The following is a 27039-nucleotide window of genomic DNA, read 5'->3' on the forward strand; positions in this document are numbered from 1 at the left end:
TGTAAATAATGTATAGCAGGATTTGGGTCAGAGGAGGGACATTCCTGTTTTATCCCCTTTTCTTATTTGGGACCTATATATTCTTCTTGTGTTCTTTTAATCAACTTAACAAAATTTAAGGTTAATCAATATCTTAGAATCATCATTTCTAGAAAAGGTACAAAATCCTTATCATATTTTATTTTTTAAAAAGATATTCATTCATTCATTCATTCATTCATTCATTCATTCATTCATGAGAGGCAGAGGAAGAATCAAGCTCCCTGCAGAGCCTGTGGGACTTGAACCCAGGACCCAGGGATCATGACCCAAGCCAAAGGCAGACACTCAATCAACTGAGCCACCCAGGCACCCTCCTTACCACATTTTAACACTAATTGCCACCTTCCCCACTCCCCATGATTTACATATTGTTGTCCATAATTTTAACTTCATTTAAAAATAATTCACAAATTTGACATTATTTTCTATAGACAATGTTTAGCTTTAATTACATATTTATCTGCTTCTTTATTTACTCTTCTTTCTTGTAATTCAGATCGTCTGAATGGAACATTTTTCTTTTTCCTAAAGAATACTTTTTGGAAGTTCCATCGATGAATGTTAAATGGTGGTTAACTTATTTTCTGCTTTTCTGAACTTGCCTTTATTTTACTCTAGTTCTTGAAAAGTCTGGATACCCAATTATAGGTTGAAAGTTATCCTGGTCATCGTTTTTTTTCCTGCAAAAGCAGGATATTTTTGAAATGTCTTTCTAGTGAAAAACATAATCAGGATTCTAATATTTATTATGTGAAGGCTTAATGAAAATAATCTTACTAAGAAGTCTCTTAACATTGTACAAAATTTGTATTAGGTTACTGGTAGAATTGCTATACATTTAAAAGTGGAAATATGATTAGATGAACTTACCATACACATGTGTGGTAATTGCCCTTGGGTTTGTGGATAGAGTCACTATTTATAGTGCCTGTTACTGTTTATGGCCTGGAGTCTTGTTTGCTTATACTAAGCACTCGTTTTTCAAAAACTCCTACTTTATTAGTCTTGGTGGTAAGAGGGTAGTCTGTTTGTATTTGTCTTTTAAAATCTTTTTTTTTTAAACTGTTGTGTTGATTTACATTAGCTTAAGTGGATTTATACTGTTATTTCTGCCTGCTTCTTATTACTTTTATAATATGGCAAAAGGAGGGAATGGAGTCATTGAATCTTTAACTATCATTCATACTATATACCCTAAATATCTTTCTTCTTTTAGTTCTTAACTATAATTATACCTTCTATTGTATAAAGGAAAAAAATTGAATTTAATAGTTAAATGACTTTCTCAGGGTGTTATAGCATCTTTAAGTGTTAGAGCTAGGCGTCAAAACACAAATGCTCATGTATATTCTACAATTCTAGTGTCATTTAAGTTAAGATGTCCTATAGTAATCAGTCTTCTTTATACAGATCAGCAAGTGGGCTGAATAAACCACCTGTGTAGCTTAATGTTAGATGTGCGAAAGAGCCCCCCTCCCAACTAACAATATTGTTGCACTATTTATTCTGTGTAGCTCTAAAGACCTATAATTAGATTTACTTGTAGGATTCGAGATGGTTGTCTTATGCTGCAATTATTAAATATGTTTATCATGGGTATCACTTCTACTTTTAATAAACCTTATCACTACCAGCCTTCCTGTACCCAGCTCCTGTCCTAGACTAACATGATAAGTCATAATAAATAACTTCGTATTTTTCCTCTTCCAGACTAATTAAAAAAAAACTTAATACGTACTTTAAAACCTCACATTCAGAAATATTATTTACGTCTGGGTTGGGAATCACTATTATTTATAATGTATAAAATGGGACTACTTTGGGAAGCGGAAAGGACTGTATTCCCTGGCTTGTCCATAGGAAATAAATATATTCTGCATACTCGTAAAGGATTGTATAGAAAGAAATGGAAATTCCATTATTGTACATACTAGAAACTTTAGAGGGATGTTTGAACATTACTATATTTGGCTGTAGAAAAAAATTTCAAGCTCACAAGCTACTCAAACCTCAAAACATTCAGGTAGTAATTCTCTTCAGTTTCTTTTACCTATTCATATTCTTTTTTCAATTTTTCAGATGTCCTGACAGTATGTCTTGCATTTGTTAACAAATTTTGTGACTTTTTATTTTGTGTTTAAGTAATACATTTTTTCAGAAAAACAGTCCAGATTTGTGTAGAAGATGCCTATGTGTTTAGGTTTTTAAAAATCAGTTTAGAAGTCAAATTATACAGATTGTTAAATAAATAAAACTTTACTTAATTTAAGATAGCTAGGGTTGTGTAGGTAAAAATGTTCTAGGAGAGTATGGACGGCTGTTTTTAAATAGGATATGATGCGTTAGCGCCATCTACTGTTGAGTAAGAATAATTACTTCTTGGTGTGTATTTGGCTTTTTCCCAGTGCCTGTGTATTTCGAAGTCCTGCATATTTCTCGGGATGGTCTCATTTAGTTGACCACTTTGTAGAATCTGCATGTTTTGGTATACTCAGATGATATCCTGTGTATGTTCAGCGTTGGCCAATTTTGGGAGATTTTTGCCTGATAATTCTTGTCAAAGCAAGAGTGGCAAATTTCCTACAATATTGACAGTTTGGGATTTTAAAAATAAAGCTAGCTAATTATGCTAGCTTTCCAAGTGGCACTTTTGTTTTAAAATTTGATGATTGATTTACTATTGTTACAAAAAGCCTGGTGGATTAAAATAGGGATTTAAACTGAATGTTCCATTTGTAGTTGAAAGACTGTGGAAAACTATTTCTCTCAATATGTTGCTTGTTACTGAATTAATTGAAGGTCCAAATCTGCATGGTGCAGTATTAAGTGTGTTGGTAATTTAGAGGAAAGTCTTCGTCTAGATAATATGATCGCTTTCTTGGGAGTTCAATTTGTTAATGGAAAGGATATTGCAAAAATAGGCTTGTATAATGTACTACTTATAAGCCTCAAATTTAGACTCCCTGCATTTAAATGTTGGCTTTATCACTTGTTCCATTTGTGATCTTGAGACCATAAACCCTAATCTCTCTGAGCCTATTTTCTCATCTGTAGGCATGAATCATAATAGTAATACCTACCTTTTAGGATTATGTGAAGCATAAACAGAATAGCACTAAAGCACTTAGCATAGCTTCTGGCACATAATAAACACTTAATAAATGTTAGCTGCCAATGATTGTCAGTATTACCACTTTTATTATTGCTTATATAATCAAAGTGAATATAATGTTTCAATAAATATATTTTAATCTTAGTAACTAATCCCTTTTTTGAAACCTAGAATTTGGGAATAACATATGTGGCTTAAGAATATAAACGTTCAGGGGCGCCTGGGTGGCTCAGTGGGTTTAGCCTCTGCCTTTGGCTCAGGTCATGGTCTCAGGGTTCTGGGATCGACCCCCCACATCATTCACCCTCTCTCTCTGCCTGCCTCTCTGCCTACTTGTGATTTCTCTCTCTCTCTCTCTCTGTCAAATAAATAAATAAAATCTTTAAAAAAACAAAAAGAATATAAACGTTCAAAATATTTACTGTTTCTGCCCATCATTTAGAGTAGAGGCAAAGTGAAAAGAACAGGCCTCTTGGGTCCTGGATCCGTCAGTTACTAGCAGTGTAATGTGCAGCAACTTTTTTAACCCAAAGCTCCGTTTCTTCATCTCAAAAATGGGTTGTTTTGAGGACTAAGTGATAGAATATATTTATAAAGCCATCGTTCTTAACATTTTAGTAGACTCACAGAACATAACTGGTAATTCTCTTTCAGCAACAACTTACTATAAGTTTACAGATATGTACGTACTTCTGTAGTTTTGTTACCCATACTAAAGTAAAATATTAAGCACCTTTTGTATTTGAAAGACTGGTTGGAGTTTGAGAAGGGTACAAAGAAATTGTGACTACCTCAAGTATAATTGAGATGGGATATAAATATTTGAAAGGTTTTAAAAATTAATTTGAATAATGCAGTAATATTTGCAGGCAATTTTTAAAGTAAATTATATAGAAAATGTTTTCTAGGAGCTCAGAGGAGGGATACTTTCTTTACTGGGTCTAGCTTACCAGTCCCTTACCAACTCTATTATTGTTGCTGTTGTTGTCATTATTATTACTATGGTGGTTGTAGGACATTCAAGTCATTCTAGGAGGACATGCAGAAGATAAAATCCACTCGTGGATTATTAGAAATATTTATCGATTACATATTATCTACCAGCTTAGTGGAACGAGGCTGTGAGTGTATTCAGCCTGCAAAGTGAGAATGAGAGGGAAATAATCAATGCTGAATGTCATTCGTGATCATGGGAGATGCTGGCAAATTGGTGAATGAACCCAGGAAAGTCTGCATCAGTTATGCTAACTAAAACTAGTGTTCTGTTCACATCTAATATGAATTTCTGCGTATAATTACAAATACCAAACTCTCTCCTGTGTCCTCTGGGACTTTGCTTCCTCAGGATTATGTCCTCTCGTGTTACGTTTAGGTTTTGACTCTTGCATAAGCCGCCAACCCCACCCAGGTCCTCTGCCTTCCTCGCCTTCCTCACTCCCCGTTCATCTGTGCTGCTGGGGTGTGGCCTCACCACGCTGCCACTCACGCTTCTGAAATTGTTCTTTTGCAAATATTACCAATGGCTTGCTAACTGTCTCAAGTCTTAAATGCTTTTCAGAACTGATCTCCTTTGACATCTCTCTTGGGCATTGTACCTGTTACTTCCTGCATTCTCTTCCCTTGGCTCCAGTGAAAGGTACACCATTCGCTCCCCATTCTCCTCTCCCTGGACCCTCTCCTTTTTGGTCTCTGTTACAGTTTGTTGTTTTCTTCCCAGTTCTCTTAAATGTTGGTGTTTCTCTAGAGTCTATCATTTGCCCTTTCTTCCTTTTACTCTGTAGGTTTTCTTCGCCTTCCAGGGACCTTCCCCCATATGCTCATGGTTGGGTGCTTCCAGTTGACTTTTCTTGGTGGGTTTAGAGTCCTGTGTTCAGTCACTGGTAGTGCAAGAGGATGAGGACATGGACTTTAACCCCTCATCCTCTCCATCACTTGTTAACACACTAAAACTTCATTAACTAGACATATACTCTATGTAAAACAAAGAACAACAGCAAATACAAAAACTCTTGTAAAATTAGTATGTTTGATATGGAAACTGAACCTCAAGAAGTATCTTCTGATCCATTCTGCCCCAGACTACTTTATAGAAATTCTGGAGCTGCCATTGATTGTCCCCAATTTCCCTGTGAACATATTTACTTGGACATACCATCCAAACTGGGCTCCTCATGGATCACTGCTTTCAAAGGGTGTTCTGCCACAATTAACAGTGCCAAGATGTATCATCTCTATCATATGCCCAAACTCCTAAATCATCCTAAACTCTGCTTCTCCCTTAACTTAAATAGCCAACCAGCCCCAGAATCACTATTGCCTTAATTTCTTTCATCTATGATGGACTTTGCTTCATTATATTTTAATTGTTTGATTAATGACTGTTTCTTTCGCTAGCATTTTTATGTTCTATCTACCATGATTTTTATATGGTAGTAAATGCTCAACGAATACTTTCATACATAGAAATAAATTTATCAGCAATCCCTAGTTCCCCAGGAATTAATACTATCATCTTACTGTCTTTAAAATGTCAAAGCACTCTAAAATAATAGGTCTTCTCATCTGGATTAAAAAATGTTATATTAATTAATGTTACTGTTATATCAGAGGGATATATGTTAAATTCTTTTTATAAGCTTCTCAATTTAAAATAAAGTTTTTTATGTGCCATTAATACATTTTGGAACTTGTACACTTCTAAGCCCCTCATTTTTTAAAATGAAGTCCAAGGGCACTGGGTGGCTTAGCCGGTTAAGCATCTGGCTGTTGATCTCAGTTCAGGTCTTGATCTCAGGGTCATGAGTTCAAGCCCTGCATTAGGCTCCTCGGCATGGAACCTACTTGAAAATAAAATAAAAATTTTATTTCTGTAAATTTCCTCTCTCTTGGTCCTATTATTAATCCAATTTTTCTTATTTAATATTTCTTAGTATTACTTTGTTCATTGCATATTCTCAAATGGTGGTTTGCTGGTTCCATTTTTGTTAAATGTATAACTGTGCCTTCCATTTATTGTCATTTTTAAAATAGATTGTTCCCATTACACAGCGGTCCTTTCAGGACCGGCTGAGAGGTGTGGGCTTCTCCCATCTCACTCCTAAATAAATAGCAAAAGAGAGGATAGTGTGTTCCAAATTCTAGCTGGTAACAACTTATTTATGTAGGTTTTCCAATGATTTTAGCATCTGACCTAAGAGAAATGCTCAGATAATCAAAACCTAAATTTTCAGACACCTGATCTTACTGTAACCTTCTAACCTTATTTTAACCTTTTGATGATTGTGGTTTGATGATGACTCAGGTTCAGCATTGGGGCGATGAGTTGTCTCAGATGCTGACTACTACTTCATTTTTCTGTCTTATTAGGCTGAAAACTATCTCTTTTTGAGCCTGGGTTTTTCTGGTAACACATTGCTCTTTTCGCTTGATTGCTTTTAATCTCTCGAGTCCCCAGAAGCCAGGTGATCATGTTTCAAGAATTGTATGATAGGGGTACCGGGGTTGCTCAGTCAGTTTAGCGTCAGTTCAGGTCCCATGTCAGGCTCTCTGCTCAGCAGGGTGTTTGCTTCTCCCTCTGCACTCCCGAACCCCTGCTCATGCTCTCTCTCTCCTACTCTCTCTCGCAAATGAGTAAATAAAATGAAAGAAAAAAAGACTTTATGATAAACTGGAGTCAGTAATTATCAAGCAAGCTCTAAGAGACAGAGTATATTTCTTTGGTATAGGGGCTTTATGAGAGGTTTTTTTTTTCAGCTTTTCAGTTAGCATTTGAGTTCCTGGACTACGTCCTGAAGGTTAGGGTTGCTGATTCTAGATAACTGGATGTATTTCCCATTCACTTATGGTTCATCTACTGCTATATCCTTTTCATCACTTACAGAGCCATGTGGGGCAGAGCAAGAGGGATTAATTTTTTTAAGCTTTTATTTTAATACATTAGTTAACAGTGCTATGTTAGTTTCAAATGTACAATACAGTAATTTAGCTCTTCCATACATCACCCTCTGCTCATCACAACAAATATACTCCTTAATCCCCATCATCTGTTTTACCCATCTGCCCACCCACCTCCCCTCTGGTAACCATCAGTTTGTTCTCTATAGTTAAGAGTATGTTTCTTGGTTTATCTCTCTCTCTTATTTTGCCCCTTTGCTTGTTTCTTTTGTTTCTTAAGTTCACATATGAGTGAAGCCATATGGTATTTGTCTCTCTCTGACTTACTTTGCTTAGCATAATCTCTAGCTCCACCCATGTCATTGCAAATGGCATGATTTCATTCTTTTTCATGGCTGAGTAATATTCCATTGTGTGTGTGTGTGTGTGTGTGTGTGTGTGTGTGTGTGTGTATTACATCTTCTTTATCCATTCATCAGTTGATGGACACTTGAACTGTTCCATACTTTGGTTATTATAAATAATGCTGCTATAAACATAGGGATGCATGTATCCCTTTGAATTAGTAGTTTTGTATTCTTTGAGCAAATATCTAGTAGTGCAATTGCTGCATTGTAGGGCAATTTTATTTTTAACTTTTTTTTTTTTAAATTGAGCTACATTTTAGAATTAAGACTCATTCCAGTTTCAATAATTACAAATGAAGGCTGTGGGTTTTCTTTCTTTTTTTTTTTTTTTTTAAAGATTTTATTCATTTTACAGACAGAGATCACAAGTAGGCAGAGAGGCAGGCAGAGAGAGAGAGGAGAAAGCAGGCTCCCTGCTGAGCAGAGAGCCCGCCGTGGGGCTCGATCCCAGGACCCTGGGACCATGACCCGAGCCGAAGGCAGAGGCTTTAACCCACTGAGCCACCCAGGCGCCCCTATTTTTAACTTTTTGAGGAACTTCCATACTGTTCTCCAGAGTGGCTGCACCAGTTTGCACTCCCATCAACAGTGTCTGAGGGTTCCCCTTTTTCCACATCCTCACCAATACCTGTTGTTTCTTGTGTTTTTGATTTTAGTGATTCTGACAAGTGTGAGGTGATACCTCATGGTAGTTTTGATTTGTGTTTCCCTGATGATCAGTGATGTTGAGCATCTTTTCATGTGTCTTTTGGTCATCAGTATGTCTTCTTTGGAAAAATTTCTATTTGTGTCTTCTGCCCATTTTTTAATTGGATTATTCATTTTTCAGGTGTTGAGTTTTTTAAGCTCTTTATATATTTTGGATACTAACCCTTTTTGGATGTCAGTTGCAAATATCTTCTCCCATTCTGTAGGCTGCCTTTAGTTTTATTGGTTGTTTCCTTCACTGTGCTTTTAAGTTTGACGTAGTCCAGTAGTTTTTTTGCTTTTGTTTCCCTTGCCTCAGGAGACATCTAGAAAGAAGCTGCTACTGCTGATGTGAAAGAGGTAATTGCCTGTGTTCTTTAGGATTTCTATGATTTCAGATCTCACATTTAGGTGTTTAATCCCTTTTGAATTTATTTTTCCGTATGGTGTTAAGAAAGTGGTCCAGTTTCATTCTTCTGCATGTTGCTGTCCAGTTTTCCCAGTGCCCATTGTTAGAGAGACTTTTTTCAGTGGATGTTCTTTCCTGCTTTGTTGAAGATTAATTGACCATATAGTTGTGGGTTTATTTCTGGGCTTTCTATTCTGGTTCCATTCATCTATGTGTCTGTTTTGGTGCCAGTACCGTACTGTCTTGATCGCTACAGCTTTGGAGCTTTAATCTTCGGTGACGGAGGTCCTGCCTCCCTATTTTTCTATACCCATAGCACATATTCATGAATCTTATTGCTGTTAGTTCACTGCAGTGAACAGTTAGTTCACTAACTGCTGTTAGTTCCCTGTCTATCAAGATTATTAGTGTCTATGCATGCATACTGGGCTCTCTTGCTGGAAAGTGTGCACAGCAGGAAGGACTAGGTACTGTGGTGGAGTGTGGGAAACAAACTAAACATGAATTTTCTATAAGGGGTTTGATGCTACTTATATTTTAGAATGTGTTATATGATTTCTATCAGTACCTTATATTAATTACATAAAGAATTGCTATCACTAAAAATGTGAAATTACTTGGGGCACCTGGGTGGCTCAGTGGGTTAAGCCTCTGCCTTCGGCTCAGGTCATGATCTCAGGGTCCTGGGATTGAGGCCCACAGGGAGCCTGCTTCTCCCTCTGCCTGCCTCTCTGTCTACTTGTGATCTCTGTCTGTCAAATAAATAAATAAAATCTTTAAAAATTTTTTTTAAAATGTGAAAGAATTCTTATAGCCCATTATTTTACTTTTTCAGAATTTGAACTGTCATATTTGTTTCTTGTAGAGGCAATAGAGCCTCAGGAGGCCAGATTCCAACCCTGACTCAGAAAGTCACTCACTTAGGCCTAGAACCTGGGCATGTTACTTAGTGTCTCTGTCTGGGTCTTCCTGGTGATAAATGATAAAATGAAATTATTGTGGGGATTACATGAGATACTATATATGTAAAGTACTTAGAATAATGTGTGGAGTTCAATAGTGGTAATATTCTGTATATATTTTTTTCCTGCAGAAAACACTTGAAAGTAAATTTTCATATATCTTCAAACTTAGGCCTTCTGGAATCTTCTGGCATCTCCAAAAGAATGTTGTGTTTTAACTATTTAAGCCTTAAGCAATTCAAAGTATTTCAAATTTTAAGTTTTGTCTCAGCTTTCGCAAGGAATCTGATAAAATTATTTTACCTTTTACGTAGGAATTTATTTTGAAGAATAACATACTTGCTGTATTCTCCATGATTTACTCTTTTTTCTCTCCTAAACACATCTGACTTCCAGGCAGTTGTTAGGCCCTAGAGATACAACAGTGAAAAAGGCACACATGTTCCCCCAGTGTAATAAGGGAGGCAGGCTGTCCTACCTTTAATCACATGGGTAATTAAATTCTACTAAGCCAGGATCTTTAGATATATGAGAGCATTTGACAGGGAGGACTCACTGGGTCTAAGTTTTGATATGTACTATTGTTATTGTTCATTTTTGATCTCAGAAAAGATGTCTGTTTCTGTGATGTTTACTCTTGTATTATATTTTTCTATCACACATCTTTTTTAATTTCTAAAGTTTAATCTCATTTTAAAAGGTCCAACTTGTACATTTACTTACATACATTTTCTGTTTCATAATTTATATCATTTTGCTTTTACTGATGTCAGTTCCTTTTACTTTGGTTGTTTTATCAGCCTTTTCCTACCTTCTGCAGTAGCACTGTAGACTGTTTAGTAGGAGAAAAACAAACGGAGAACTGTGTATTTCTCACCTCTGCTCCAGTAAATTGGCGTATTTGTAGGACCGGAGTAGAATATCCTTGACACAAATTGCAGGAAGTACTATGAGTCTGAGGCCTCTTGGGAATAGGAGATCTGTCCCGCCGCTGGTTTCTCCATTTCTCTCAGAGACCTGGCTCTCTGCTTGCTTTGGTTTTGCTTTGCTTTTCTGCTTGATGTTTTCCAGCCTCCCTCACTTCACCATCCTCTCTTTCTCCTTTCCTGTCTTCAGCCCTTCCTTTATCCTTTCCCTTCCTCGAGTCTTTTTCCTTCCATTCCCGAATCCGCCCCCCCCTTTTTTTTTTTTCGTTTTCTCCCACACTCAAACATGTTTCAAAAGTTGAAAAATCCCCTGCTAGATACTTCTGACTTTTGGATCAAGGTGAAATGATCAACAGAGGCCACATGCTATCGATTTGTTACATGCTCAGAAAACCTGAAGGAAAAAAACTCCCACAGCCTTTTAAATCCTAGTCACCTAAGTTTTATCGCTCTCTTGATAGTATTTTTGTTCTCTCGGAAGCAGTGAATCGACCATCAATAAATTGGGTCACTGCCCCTTTAAGTGGAAACTGCCTTGAGGGGGCCCGGGAGCTGGGGACTCCTTCCTGCCTCGCTGGGTCCGCAGGAGTGTCAGTTGGCCCGAGTGGGAAGAGTGGTGCCCGGAGAGCGACGGTGGCGGTGGCCTGCGTATCTAGAAACCTTTTCTGTAGCCTAGTGACGGACCTGCCTGAGGACTTCCCTGTAGTTCATGGCCCCGCCGGCATCCTAGACCGTGTTTATTCCCTCGAAAGGCAGTTGGCTCCTCAGTCCTTGTCCTGGAAGCTGAAATCAGGTTCAGTTCCGTCATTTTTGTTTTTTCTTCATAGTCGGTGTATTAGAAAAGCTGTTTCTGAAACCACTTGGAAGATTACTTGAAGTTTGTGAAAGGAGGAATTTTTCCCCCTTTGGGTGTTGACTGAGAGGAGTTGTATGGAGTCCTGTTTTAGGGAATGATTTTTAAGAATTCAGTTGTGTAGCAACTCTGTAATTTGGTTCATCCGTTGTGAGTTGACTTAACAGTGTAGATCTTCCGGAATTTAATATGGAGCTTTTCGGCCCCAAGATATTACCTTCGTTTATTCATGCTTGAGAATGATGTTAGCTGTACTTCGGGATGTTTTCAAAATAGAAGACTTTAAATTTATTTGTGAAGCAGCAGTTGCATGGTTCTTATGAAATGTTCAAAATTTTCGTGAATGCTTTTTAGAGCTGGCAAATTCTAGGTTGTTTAGTATGTGTGTGTGTGTATATATATACACACACACACACACATATATACACATATACACACACACATATACACACACACATATATTTATTTATATATGTATATATGTTTGTGGTGTTCTTATCTACTGTTTCTATAACTTACACTGATTTGAATTTGGAAAAATTACCCATCCACTCCTATATTTCTACATCAATGTAAAATACTTAAGAGAAGTTGGTGTTAATTTTTCAAATTAAAAATTAACTTAGAATTACATTTTTAAAACCATTTAAATTTCAAGATGAGCTGTTAACTGGCTTAAAATTCGAGCAAATAGGTGTAGGAATTTTGCAGTTAACTTACTATGAAAAGATGTAGATTAAAGTTCGTTTTAAAGGGAGGTGGCTCAAAAGGATAATGGACAAATACACTTTTAAGTCTTATAATTAAATCTGTAGGTTCACAAATATTAACAGTTTGAAGAAAAGATATTCATTAGAGTTGAAATTGCAAATGGGAAATCTTCTGCTTATCATAAATGAAAATTCTTGAATCTTAAAGGAGAAATAAGCTTTTTTCCCTAAATTATCCCTTGCATAGGATGGCAAATTTTTCTAATTGTATTTAATGGAAAACTAATTCATTTATTAACTCTAATTTATTTTGATTAATGGGTTCTGGAAATGTTTGCAAACTTTCTAATAAGGTCATCACATGATTTCAGAGCACTAAGTGGACTAAGAAATCATTTACTATCTGATTACTAATGGTCAAATAATATATATTTTTATAACAATATAAATGCAGATGGACAGATTGTTTTTTTAAGAAAATATTGAAATAATTTAGATTTTAGTTGTTGACAAATAGATAATGAGGAATTATTATTTAAAATGTAATTTTTTTAGAGCTGGTTTATGATGATTTTAAAAAGACACACTTTAGTTAAACCAAATAGAACTTATGATTCACAAATAATATCCCACTGAAATGAATGGTTAATTGAAAATATTTTGGATATGTAGGATACATTTCACCTCTGTTATAGCATTAAGCAATCTTATTTGCCTACCTATTTTGGGATATGACTTGTCTCCCTGATGATTGGCTTTCAAAGTAACTAAGTACTCTATAAGTGCCTTTACATGTATTGTCTCATTTGGATCCTTGGAATAACTTGTGAGGGAAGGTAAGGCAAATATTTTTTATAAGTGAAGAAATTGAGCTCAAGAGATAGCTACTTAAGGAAGCATATAGATAGTGAGAATAGGCCCCAGTCTTTTAGCTCCTGTGTTTTTTAGTATATATTTAGCACATTTAAAGTATGCTCAGTAAATATTTGTCAAATGAATTAGCAGAAGTAATTTTCATCATAAAACATATATATTCATTGAAGATTTAGCTAGAAATCTCTTTAATAAAACTAATATCATATTTTATTGGCAATTTTTATTTATTTATTTAACATATAATGTATTATTTCAGGGGTACAGGTCTGTAATTCAACAGTCTTACACAATTTACAGCACTCACCATAGCACTTACCCTCCCCAATGTCCATCACCCAGCCACCTCATCCCTCCACTTCCCTCCCCTCCAGCAACCCTCAGTTTGTTTCCTGAGACCAAGAGTCTCTTACGGTTTGTCTCTCTCTCTGGTTTCATCTTGTTTCATTTTTCCCTCCCTACCCCTATGATCCTCTGTCTTGTTTCTCAAATTTCTCATATCAGTGAATATGATAATTATCTTTCTCTGACTGACTTATTTTGATTAGCATAATAGCCTCTAGTTCCATCCATGTCATTGCAGATAGCAAGATTTTTTGATGGCTGCATAATATTCCATTGTGTGTGTGTGTGTGTGTGTGTGTGTGTGTGTGTGTATAGATATAAACATACCATATCTTTTTTATCCATTCTGCTGTTGATGGACATCTAGGCTCTTTCCATAGTTTGGCTATTATGGATTTTGCTGCTGTAAACATTGGGGTTCACGTGCCCCTTCAGACCACTACATTGGTATCTTTAGGATAAATACCCAGTAGTGCAATTGCTGGGTCATAGGATAGCTCTATTTTCAACTTTTTGAGGAATCCCCTTACTTTTTTCCAGAGTGGCTGCACCAACTTGCATTCCTACCAGCAGTGGAGGAGGGTTCCCCTTTCTCTGCATCCTCGCCAACACCTATTGTTTCCTGACTGGTTAATTTTAGCCATTCTGACTGGTATGAGGTAGTATCTCACTGTGGTTTTGACTTGTATTTCCCTGAATGCCGAGTGAGGTGGAGCACGTTTTCATGTGTCTGTTGGCCATTTGGATGTCGTCTTTGCAGAAATGTCTGTTTATGTCTTCTGCCCATTTCTTGATTGGATTATTTGTTCTTTGGGTGTTGAGTTTAAGAAGTTCTTTATAGATTTTGGATGCTAGCCCTTTATCTGATATGTCGTTTGCAGATATCTTCTCCCATTCTGTCAATTGTCTTTTGGTTTTGTTGACTGTTTGTTTTCTTTGCTGTACAAAAGCTTTTGATCTTGAATGAAGTCCCAATAGTTCATTTTTGCCTTTGCTTCTGTTACTTTTGGTGATGTTTCTAAGAGGTTGCTGTAACTGAGGTTGAAGAGGTTTTTGCCTGTGTTCTTCTCAAGGATTTTGATGGATTCCTGTCTCATATTGAGGTCTTTCGTCCATTTTGAGTCTATTTTTGTGTACGGTGTAAGGAAATGGTGCGGTTTCATTCTTCCGCGTGTGGCTGTCCAGTTTTCCCAACACCATTTGTTGAAGAGACTGTCTTTTTTCCATTGGACATTCTTTCCTGCTTTGTTGAAGATTAGTTGGCCATAGAGTTGAGGGTCTATTTCTGGGCTCTCTATTCTGTTCCATTGATCTATGTGTCTGTTTTTGTGCTAGTACCATTTTGATGATTTGATTTATTTTGATGATTGCAACTTTGTAATAGAGCTTGAAGTCTGGAATTGTGATGCTGCCAGCTTTGGTTTTCTTTTTCAACATTCCTCTGGCTATTTGGAATCCTTTCTGGTTGCATATAAATTTTAGGATTATTTGTTCCATTTCTTTGAAAGAAGTTGATGGTATTTTGATAGGGATTGATATGTAGATTGCTCTAGGATGTCCATGAGCATGGAACATTTTTCCATTTCTTTGTGTCTTCCTCAATTTCTTTCATGAGTATTCTTTAGTTTTCTTTGGTTAGATTTATTCCTAGGCATCTTGTGGCTTTGGGTGCATTAGTAAATGGGATCAACTCCTTAATTTCTCTTTCTTTTGTCTTGTTGTTGGTATATAGAAATGCAACTGATTTTTTGTGCATTGATTTTATATCCTGACACTTTACTGAATTCCTGTATGAGTTCCAGCAGTTTTGGAGTGGTCTTTTGGGTTTTCCACATAAAGTATCAGATATCTGTGAAGAGTGAGAATTTGACTTCTTTGCCGATTCGGATGCCTTTTTTTTCTTTCTGTTACCTGATTGCTGAGGCTAGGACTTCTAGTACTGTATTGAATAGCAGTGGTGATAATGAACATCCCTGCTGTGTTCCTGACCTTAGAGGAAAAGCTCTCAGTTTTTCCCTATTGAGAAAGATATTTGCTGTTGGTTTTTCATAGATGGCTTTTATGATATTGAGGTATGTACCCTCTATCCCTACACTGTGAAGAGTTTTGACAAGAAAGGATGCTGTACTTTGTCAAATGCTTTTTCTGCATCTATTGAGAATATCATATGGTTCTTGTTCTTTCTTTTATTAATGAATTGTATCACATTGATTGATTTCTGGATGTGGAACCAACTGTGCAGCACAGGAATAAATCCCATTTGGTTGTGGTGAATAATCCTTTTAATATACTGTTTGATCCTATTGGCTACTATTTGGTGAGAATTTTTGCATTCATCAGGGATACTGGTCTGTAATTCTCCTTTTTGATGGGGTCTTTGTCTGGTTTTGGGATCAAGGTAATGCTGGCCTAATTTAATGTGTCTGGAAGTTTTCCTTCCATTTCTATTTTTTGGAACAGTTTCAGGAGAATAGGTATTAATTCTTCTTTAAATGTTTGGTAGAATTCCCCTGGGAAGCCATTTGGCCCTGGGCTCTTGTTTGTTGGGAGATTTTTGATGACTGCTTCAATCTCCTTACTGGTTATGGGTCTTTTCAGGTTTTCTGTTTTTTCCTTGTTCAGTTTTGTAGTTTATACTTTTCTAGGAATGCATCCATTTCTTCCAGATTGTCTAATTTGCTGACATATAGTTAGTTGCTCATAATATGTTCTTATAATTGTTTGTGTTTCTTTCATATTGGTTATGATCTCTCCTCTTTCATTATGATTTTATTAATTTGCATCCTTTCTCTTTTCTTTTTGATAAGTTTGGACAGGGATTTAGAGTCTTATTAATTCATTCAAAGAACCAGCTCCTAGTTTCGTTGATCTCTTCTACCGTCCTTTTGGCTTCTATTTCATTGATTTCTGCTCCGATCTTTATTATTTCTCTTTTCCTGCTGGGTTAGGTTTTATTTGCTGTTCGTTCTCCATCCTTTAGATGTGGGGTTAGGTTGTGTATTTGGGTCCTTTCTTGTTTCTTTAGAAAGGTTTGTATTGCTATATACTTTCCTCTTAGGACCAACTTTGCTGCATCCCAAAGATTTTGAACAGTTGTGTTTTCATTTTCATTTATTTCCATGAATTTTTTTCAATTCTTCTTTAATTTACTGGTTGACCCATTCATTCTCTAGTAGGATACTCTTTAGCCTCCATGTATTTGAGTTCTTTCCAACTTTCCTCCTGTGGTTGAGCTTTAGTTTCAAAGCATTGTGGTCTGAAAATATGCAGGGGATGATCCCAGTCTTTTGGTACCGGTTGAGACCTGCTTTGTGACCCAGGATATGATCTATTCTGGAGAATGTTCCTTGTACACTAGAGAAGAATGTGTATTCTGTTCCTTTGGGGTGGAATGTTCTGAATGTATCTGTGATGTCCATCTGGTCCAGTGTGTCATTTAAAGCCTTTATTTCCTTATTGATCTTTTGCTTAGATGATCTGTCCTTTTCAGTGAGGATGGTGTTAAAGTTGCCTACTATTACTGTATTATTGTCTATATGTTTCTTTGATTTTGTTATTAATTGGTTTATATAATTGGCTGCTCCCATGTTAGGGGCATAGATATTTAAAATTGTTAGATCTTCTTGTTGGACAGACCCGTTGAGTATGGTATAGTGTCCTTCCTCATCACTTATTATAGTCTTTGGTTTAAAATCTAATTTGTCTGATAATAAGGATTGCCACCCCAGCTTTCTTTTGATGTCCATTAACACGGTAAATGGTTTTCCACCCCCTCACTTGAAATCTGGAGGTGTCTTCAGGTCTAATATGAGTCTCTTGGAGAAAGCATATCGATGGGTCTTGTTTTTTATCCATTCTGATACCCTGTGTCTTTTGATTGGGGCATTTAGCCCATTTACATTCAGGGTAACTTTTGAAAAATAGGAATTTAGTGCCATTGTATTGCCTGTAAGGTGATTGCTACTGTATATTGTCTCTGTTCCTTTCTGGTCTGTGTTACTTTTAGGCTCTCTCTTTGCTTAGAGGACCCCTTTTAATATTTCCTTTAGGGCTGGTTTGATGTTTGCAAATTCGTTTAGTTTTTTGTTTGTCCTTGAAGCTTTTTATTTTTCCTTCTATTTTCAATGACAGCCTAGCTGGATATAGTATTCTTGGCATATTTTTCTCGTTTAGTGCTCTGAATATATGATACCAGTCCTTTCCAACTTGCCAGATCTCTGTGGATAGGTCTGCTGCCAGTCTAATATTTTTACTGTTGTAAGTAGCTCTTGTGCCGAACTGCTTTCGGGATTTTCTCTTCATCTCTGAGACTTGTAAGTTTTACTATTAGAAGACAGGGTGTTGACTTATTTTCATTGATTTTGAGGGGGTTTCTCTGAGCCTTCTGGATTCTGATACCTGTTTCCCTCCCCAAATTAGGGAAGTTCTCTGCTATAATTTGCTCCAATATACCTTCTATCCCCTCTCTCTTTCTTCTGGGATCCCAATTATTCTAATAGTTTCATCTTTTAATATCACTTATCTCTTGAATTCTCCCCTCATGATCCATTAGTTGTTTAGCTTTCTTTTTCTCAGCTTCTTTTTTCTCCATCATTTGGTCTTCTATATCACTAATTCATTTGGTCTTCTATATCACTAACTCTCTCTTTTGCCTCATTTATCCTGGCAGTAAGAGCCTCCATTTTTGAGTGCACTTTGTTAATAGCTTTTTTGATTTCAGCTTGGTTAGATTTTAGTTCTTTTATTTTTCCAGATAGGGATTCTCTAGTATCTTCTATGCTTTTTTCAAGCCCAGCTAGTATCTTTATAATCGTCATTCTAAACTCTAGTTCTGACATCTTACTAATGTCCATATTATTAGGTCCTTAGCATTAGTACCACCTCCTGTTCTTTTTTAGAGGTAAGTGTTTCGTTTTGTCATTTTGTCCAGAGAATAGATGAATGAGAGAACAAAATGCTAAAAGGGTAACAACAGCCCCAGAAAAATATATGCTAAACAAATCAGAAGAAACCCAAAACTGGGGGGAAAAGAAGCAAAAAATTTAAAAAAGGTATGATCAGGCTAGTGAATAGAACTTAATTTTGGGTGTATTTTGGTCTGTTAGAAGAAACTGCCTCCTAAATTTTTAAAGAAAAAAAATATAGATATATATATACACACATACATACATACATATATATGCACACACATACATACTTACATACAACAACATACATACAACAGTAAGGGTAAATATCATGAAGGATGGACTATGACTGTAAAGATGAAAACTAAAAAAGATTCTAAAAAAGGAATTGATAAGAAGTTGATTGAAAAAGAAAAGAAAAAATTTATTTATTTATTTTTTTCTTTAGAAAGAAAAAAGTTTAAAAAAGGAGAGAATGTGATCAGATGGGAGACTAGAACAAAGCCATACACTAGATTTAGGGTATATTTTGATCTGTTAGAAAAAAACTATCTCAAAATTTTGAAGAAAGAAAAACTTAAATAAATATAAAAAATAAGGTAAAATAAAATGAAGGGATAGAATATGACTGTAAAAATGAAAATTAAAAAATATTTTTAAAAAGGTATTGACAAGATAAGATGTTGGCTAAAATAGGATAAGATGTTAGTTAAAAGAAAGAAAATTTAAAAAATTAACTTTGAAAGACTAAGGAATCATGGGGAAAAGTCATGAAATCTATGTGCAGTATTTCCCTAGTGCTGGAGTTTTGCAGTTCTCATTGATCGGTAAACTTGGTCTTGGCTGGATGTTCTTGGAGATCTTCTAGGGGAGGGGGCTATTGCAGTGATTCTCAAATGTCTTTGCCCTAGGTGGAGTTGTACCACCCTTGCCAGGGGCCAAGCTAAGTAATCCACTTGGGTTTGCTCTCAGGAGCTTTTGTTCCATGAAAGCTTTCTCTACAGCTTTGGAGGAGGAGAATGAAAATGGCAGCCTCTCAATCTCTGGCCCTGGAGGAACCGAGAGCTCAGGGGTCCCCCTCTTCAGTTAGCCCTCAGAGAGTAGCAGTCAATCACTCCTGTCTCCCTGGTCTCCCAGCATGTGACCAAGTGTTTCTATCTCTGGCCCCATTTGGAGTCTCCAAACCCAGTAGATTCCCGCAGTGCGTTCCTGCCCACTCCTCCCAGTGGAGGAAGGGGGGTTTCCTCCTGGATCTGCCACTTGTGGGGTCCCTGCTCAAAGAGCAGTGGTCCAACTGTGTTGCAGATCACGGTTTATGGCAACCCTGAGCTGAGAGCCCACTCCTTGGTTCACTCTTTGCAGCTGGCTTCCCCACTCTGATAACTGGGAGCTCTGCTGCACTCAGGCACCCCTGGTCTTTCTGTGACCCCAAGGGTCCTGAGACCACACTGTCCCAGTGAGGATTCAACCCCCTGCTTAGCCACTGGAGTAATGTTCTTCTATGGCATAAACTTCTAAAAGTTCTGATTTTGTGCTCCACTACTCTATCATTTGCTGGTAGCCAGCTCATGGAGGCTTCATACCCCTTTCCCCTCTCCCGATCCCGACCCCTGCCCTTGCAGGCTATCTGCCCGTATATTGCCTTGGATTCACTTCTCTGTATGTCCTACTTTCCAGGAAGTGGTTGATTTTCTCTTAATAGAATTGCTGCTATTCTTTTCTTCGATCTCTTGTTGAGTTTATAGGTGTTCAGAATGGTTTGGTAACTATCTAGTGAATTCCTGGGACCAGGCGAAATTTAAGTCTCCTACTCCTCCACCATCTTGCTAAACACTTTTATATTGGCAATTTAAAATCTGATCATAGACCTGGTCTGAGTGAAGAAGGTTATCTAGAGAAGTTTATGTCCAATTTTAGGGACATGCATGGAGAAAATCAAGAAGAGCTATTCATTTTTATCAAGAAAGCTAAAAGGGGAAATGGAGTAAAGGAAGGGCTTTGAGAGAGCATTAAAAGGTGGTGATTTGTTACAAAAATGGAATTTAAAGCAGATGAACTTACAAATCTTTGTTTCTTGAGTTTTCTTGAATCTTCTCTTTTTCTGAGTTTACTTATGGAACTTATAGGTAATACTGATATCCTTGTTTCTCCTGTAGCCACTTAGCAGATTATTTTCTGTGGAGAGAAAAGATTAAAGATGGTGGAAATATTTATTTGCTTAATAATTGATAGTGTCACCATCCGTGATAAAAATTTTTTTGTTTTGTACCTTTGTTAATGCCAGTCTCAACTCTATGTAGTACAAGACTTTATACTACAAACACATTTAGCGTTTGTAGTGGAGCTTCTCTGGGGAATGATTTTAAAGATGGAAGGAATGGGCAAAAATAGGTACCTTGAAACAAAGTTTAGCTGCCTTTCTTCCCAAATTCTTTTACACTCTTTACATACTTCTTCTGAAATACGTAGCAGCAGATCATCTCTTTGTGTCTGTCATACTAAAATATAAAATTTTGAGGGTAAAGATGATGAGTTTTCATGTTTTTGTCAAATAAGAACAGAAAGAGGTAACTTTTAAATGGATGAATGGATGAGAATTGAGAGAAAAATCCGATATGTTAATGGTTATGAATATCTGAGGGATTCATACCAGCATGCATGGTAAAAAATGCTGCTTTATATGAAAAAAGAGAAGGTTGTGAGATAAAAGAGATAACCAGCATTTGTCAAAGAAGTAAATTCAAATGGTACGTTAGATCACAAAAATGGCAGTTGTTGCCCTGTGCTCTTTCCTGAAAGTTTTAACAGTGTAAATGCTGCTTAAAGTCATCCTTAACAGAAAAGCAATTTAGCCAAAAGATCTGATTATCTTTTCAGAAACATTTTAGGAGCTATTCTGTTTTTATCTATATAAATCTCGATTCTGTTGGATATGGTGGTTAGTACAGGTTATCTGTCCTCTGAGGCTCAGTGTCTTTATGGATAAGCTGGGACTAATAAGAGTACCTCCTTCACAAGGTTAACAGGAGGATTATTAAATACAATAGATCAGGTAAAGTACAAAGCACAGAGTTATAGGTACTCTCAAGATTCAGGTTTTTGACCTACATAAATAGAATTTCATATGATTCAGTGTCATTTGTTGTCATTTTTTTTTGTAATTGGTGTTCAGATTGTCACAGAATAAATTTTCAATCCTTTATATGTCAAAAGAGACTTGGTTTTCTAAAAGGAATTAATTGTTTTAGATGGTGCTCTGAAAATGACAGTGGTCCTATATTTTTATATACAATTTTAAAACTAACCTTATTTATGTCAACATGTTAAGAAACAATTCTTTATTTACATTTGTTGAGTCTGAACAGTTTAAGAATTATGAAATATACATAGTAAAAGTATAAGGGAATATTACATGTAGTCTTCATAGTTTAAAGTTGATCAAGCAGAGCTATATTGTGGGCAGTAAAAATTTTGCAGTTCTATTTATATAACATGACAGTTATTGAACTACAGAAAGAAAAGCGTGATCCATAATTGCTACAAAAAATTTACTGAGTGTTCCAAGTGCTTACAGTTACATTTCTACACTTTAAGGGAGAATTTAGCTTTGACCTTAGAAACAATTTCTTTAAGTCAAACATAGGCAATTTGATAAATTCCTATAAATTTCAGGGAACATTAACATCAATAAATGCTATATTTGATATTTTTTGAAATGAGCACTTTTTTAGAAAAATCAAATTTTGTTTTAAAATACGAAGTAGAGAAGTACTTTTGAATAGGTACCACAAGGTGGCAGAATTGTATTTTTGCAGATTCTTTTTGCTTTGATGTACAGCAAAGGCTTGGTTGTCTAATGTCAGAAGTTTTCCATGTGATTAACTGTTAAGCATTTTATATACCAGAACTTTTCAATTTTAACTTTTCTGGTAGAGAACTTGCTAAACTACATTCCATGCTTCCCTGAATTTGTAAGCAGAAGATGAGGCTAAGTTGCCGTTGATCAGGGAGCCATTTGAATACCAGTTATTGGATTGTGTTAAGATGAAGTGATAGGTGAAGGTGGTGTGGAGGGAATGAGGACTGGTCCCAGCAGAGACTGGATTTTTGTGCTCTTAAAAGGTGTGCCTGACGTCAGCTCGCCTTCGGCTTATCAACATTTTTTCCTATTAAAGTGAAGTGAATATCAAGTGCCAGGCTCTGGCATGATAGTTTTGTGCAAGATTGAATAGCAAATGAAGGCAGACATTGCCTTCTCCCAGGGCATTTTGTGACGGGTTGTTGGAGGGAAGGAAAATAAACTATGGGGCCTTGAAAATTTGTCGTCAGTGGGCCCTCTAGACAGTGAGGAATAGGATTCTGTGGTGCAGTTATGTAGAACATTAGAAACTGATGTAACTACTTGTGTAGCAACTTCAAGAAATCTTATTATAATATTTTAGACCCTGAATTGTGCATAATTTGTATAAGTGAGATAATATTGATTACAAAAGATATATCTAGGTGTGAGTGCATTTCCCTGGTGACTCTGTTTTTCTGATATAGTCATTGAGGAGCTTTTCGAAGGCAATCTGTGTCTTTATTGGTGATACAATAAGCATTGGGTAAATCTTCAGCCTCTTGGACTTCTCAGTTTATTTCTGGATGCTGCTTTTGGCCACGGCTTCTCTCTCCCCTTCCCTATACTTCCGGGTCTAGAGTTGTTCTGTGTATCTGTTGCAAAAAACTGGACTATAGAGAAGTTTTCTTCTGGATTTCTTTCCTTCATTAATTATTTGCATATTTAAAAAATCTTTTAAGATACTATGTATAGAATTTATTAGACCGAATATCAGAACGAATCAATTCAACCTCACATAAGCAGTAAGAAAACAGTAGTTGAGCTCTACTGATGAAGGGGAAAGGAAGAGGACTTGGTCTCCAGCAGCAGCCCCGTGTTTCTCTGGCTCTGGCAAATGTTCATCTACCTGCCTGCCATTTTTCTGCTCTCCATAGTGATCATCAGCTCACGGAGGGTTGTGTTTTTGCCTTCATCTTTTACTCGGCCCTTCTGGGGTAACTGGAGACCTCTCACAAGTGCTCTGGAGAAGGCACAGAATGACTGATAAAGTAGTTCCATCTGAAATGGATATAAAAGCATAGACACTTGATCCTTTCTTCTCAGTTCTCCTTGGTAGTAACAACTTTTTTTTTTTTTTTTTTACTTCTAGTAGATGAAGTGACATACGTTTCATGACTTAAATAGATGGATAAATTTTCCTAACTTGTATTTTAGAATGTATAAGTTTTCTTCCTGGCAAGATACTATATGTTTTTTAGTAAAAATAATCCTATTCAAGATTTGCAAACTGTTTTTGTGGATTATATAAAAGATTCGTACTTTAAGAACAGGCTAAACCCACCCTTTTGCATTAGGACAGTTTTTGTGTAATTGTACACTCTGAAACTAAGTTAACTTTGAGATTACTTGAAAGGTCAGGTGCAAGACCTCAGCTGTGTTAACATCCTCTTTTCTTCCATGCTCTGCGAAATGTATAAGTATTAACAAGTAGCTCACCTGAGATGGTACCAAGTTTGAACATTTAACTCTAAGATAGCTAGAATCTCCTTGAAAGAATTTAAAGAATTCGCCACAGTTTAAGTGTTTTCTCATTCTAAATGTAGTTTCAAGATATATTTAGTTCCTGCTCTGGTGAAGGAATTTTGGGTTAAAAATGCATTGTAGTTGAATTTTAAAGAAAGAAGTTAGAGTTGGTTAAGGGGCAGTTAGTTACAGACTTGGAACGCCAGGCTAAAGAGTGGGATTTTATCCTATAGGTACTGTCTAATCATTAAAGGACTCAACAGAACAGGCAACTGGCAAGAAAATTAGGAAAATTCTAAGAAATTAATCTGGAAGCAGTGTGCAGGATGAATTTGTTTGGATCTGGCTGGATAGAGATTGAGACCAGATTGACCAAGTGATATGGTGATAATCTGGAATAGCAGTGGGAATAGAGAAAAGGCAGAGATATTATCAGAGAAGAACTGATAGGACATAGAAAATTGCTAAGTGTTTAAGAAAAAAGTGTTATATAAAATTTCTATTTTTGTCAGAGACAGAAGTCTTAGACATAAGCTCGTCCTTCTACAGGAAAACTATTTCTGTACATTTAGCATATTTCAAACTCTTCATTATAAAGGAGATAATGCTACTTGATGTAAAGCTCAACAGTGGAAGATATTGTTGATTTTGAGCCTGATTTCAAAGAATGATATGGCTAAAAATGACTTCGAAAGATCATGATGTAGTGGTTCTCAAATACTATTAATCTCAGAATCACTTGGTTTATTGGGAATGGGGGAGGGTATTCTAAAAGCTGCAGAATGTCATGGTTAAGAGCACAGACTGTATGTAGGTCTGCAGGTTTGAAACCTGGTTCTACCCTTTATCATGGGCAAGCTACTTAATCTGTTTCCCAGTTAACCCTTAGGGTCCTTCCAGGAACTAAATCAGGTAAAATATAAAAAGTGCATAGACGATTGTCTGGCACATCAGAAATGCTGAATAAATGGTAGCAGCTGTTGTTCCTATTCATTGATCATTTCCTACCTCTGGAGATTCCAGTCCCTACCTTTGACATTGGGCTCAGGAATCTGTATTTTTAAAATATCCCTTTCCGTGACTCTGATCACTAAGTGTAAAAACTTGTTGCAACCTGCTTTTTTCTACCTCCCTATAATAGGACTGTTTAAACTACTCTAACCATTTTTATCCTTTATTTTGATGTTCCAAAGATGGCCACGTTTTTAAATAGTATGTGCTAGTATTTCAGCATGCTCCATCGGGAACTCCTTTTGAATAGTGTACCTAAATCCCTCTGGAAATTCCTCCAAGCCTCCCCCACCCCCTTTCTCCCCACTTTGTCCCTCCAGTGGAACTGAGGCTCCTAGCTCTTAGGTTCCAGCCCCACATGCTGACTCTCCCAGAAGCTGACATCAGTGCTCTTTTGGTCTTAGACCTCACACTCCAGCTCTGATTGTTTCCAGCCCTACCTGTGCCCTCAGAAATATCCCTGTAAATTTTATTGGGGATAATGAATATATAGTCTTATTTACAATTACAACGGCAAAGTTTTTAAATGCATAAATAATTTCAGGTTTTTGTTTTCTGTTTTCATTTCTTTTTTTTTTTTTTTTAATTCTTTTTAAGACCTGTTCTCCTGTCCTTTGATTATTGCTGGTGCCTTCCTTTAGTTTCGTGGTTCTGCCCTGGCTTCATATTGAAATCACCTGGGGAACTTTTTTTTTTTGAGATTGTATTTATTTATTTATTTGACAGACAGAGATCACAAGTAGGCAGAGAGAGAGAGGGGAAGCAGCCTCTCTGCCTAGCTGAGAGCCCAAAGCGGGGCTTGATCCCAGGACCCTGGGGCCACGACCTAAGCCGAAAGCAGAGGCTTCAACCCACCGAGCCACCCAGGCACCCCCAACCTGGGGAACTTTTCAACTGTACCAATGCTCAGGTCTCAGATCAACTAAGTCAAGATGGGACCTAGTATCTGTGTTTGTGAAGAGCTTCTGTCTTGACTCTAAGGTTCAGTCGGGCTGAGAAATGCTGAATTAGGCCCAGTGTCATCACCTACTTCACCACAGGTCAGACAAAGGAGTGCTTTAGGCATCAGACGTGAATAATAGAGCTTCCCTGGTCTGGCAAAGTATTTGAGGCTATTGCAGGGCTCTCTGTGTACCCCTGTCTTTGTGCTTTAGACCTTTCCATATGCCATTCTCCTATTAGGTCAAGGTCCTATGTAATATGCTCTCCTAGAACTGTAAAGTTTTCCTTAATAATGCAGGCATTTCTTCTATACCATGACACATATATTCCTCAAAACCTCGTTTTACAAAATTGCATGCAAAAAATAAGACAAAACAGAGCTGGTGCTAACTGTTCCATACTTAGGCAGCTTTGTAACCAGAGCAGTAAGAGAACAAAAAAATTGGTACCAGCTCAATATAGCTGGAAGTTCTCATGGTAAATATTAAAAATACATGCACAAAAAGTAGAGTGAAATGCCAGCAATATTTTAATTAGAGCAGAGGCGGCAGGTGCTAAGATAAGGCAGAGGGAAATGGAGCTCCAAGCCAGTTGGGGCTGTGGTGAGGCTGGTACAGGAGGCAGCTAAGCTGGCATGAGCTGAAAGCTGCGCAGAGTTGGTGGGGGAACTGCGGGTGGAAGCACTTGCTTTTAAGTCTTGTTAAGTACAAATGAAAGGCCTCTTGCTGCTGCTATAGCAACAGAGTTGAGAGCTTTTTCCTTTCTTGTTAAAGGTTGCAATTCGCTGTTCTGGCTCCTCTTGGTAGGAAAAAGTTTTGAATCAACAAAACTTTTGTGTTATCCTGACATCATTTTTCCATTTGCTGATCACTCATGAATTAATTTGCCTTCCAGAAACACATGCATGTTATAGCAAAGTGGACTATATATCACAATTTGTAATCCTAGACTAATTTGTGACATGACTTAGGCCTTCTTTCCCTCTAGAATATAAGCTCCCTGAGGTGGGACTGAGATTGTTCTGAATACTGGTCCTAGCCAGGCATTTGCTGAATGAATGAACGACTCAGATAGAACTTTTCTAACAAAAGTGGTGGGAGCAACTAGAGATAGGAGCATTGAGTATGCTTTTTAAAAAAATGGAACAATGAAAGTGACCAAACCTTACAGAAAGTTTAGGAAGTAAAGGAGGAAATAACCCCTGATCCTTTCCTTAGTCATATTCTAATACTATTATTATTATTATTACCATCACCACGTGGCCTTTTGAAGTATATGTTCTATTAGTTCTTTATTGTAACAAATTATCCTAAAATTGAGTGGCTTAAAACAACAATAAACATCATCTTACTCCATTTCTAAGGGTCAGGAATTT

The 27039-nt window shown here is 36.8% G+C and overlaps 1 protein-coding gene across 2 annotated transcripts in view; it reads left to right on the forward strand.

Annotated features, from left to right (window-relative positions):
* The window catches only part of TSC22D1 (TSC22 domain family member 1), a 142534-nt gene that overhangs the window by 79510 nt on the left and 35985 nt on the right, over nucleotides 1-27039 (forward strand). The window contains exon 1 of one of the 2 annotated variants that reach the window (XM_047723504.1): nucleotides 11048-11232. The exons of the other annotated variant lie outside the window; for it this stretch is intronic. The gene's annotated coding sequence lies outside the window, so the exon portion shown is untranslated. Of the gene's footprint in view, nucleotides 1-11047; nucleotides 11233-27039 lie in introns of those variants that run through there. 2 annotated transcript variants of the gene reach the window in all.

The sequence above is a fragment of the Lutra lutra genome, chromosome 3, assembly GCF_902655055.1.
Source record: "Lutra lutra chromosome 3, mLutLut1.2, whole genome shotgun sequence".
In the NCBI taxonomy this organism is placed as follows: Eukaryota; Metazoa; Chordata; class Mammalia; order Carnivora; family Mustelidae; genus Lutra; species Lutra lutra.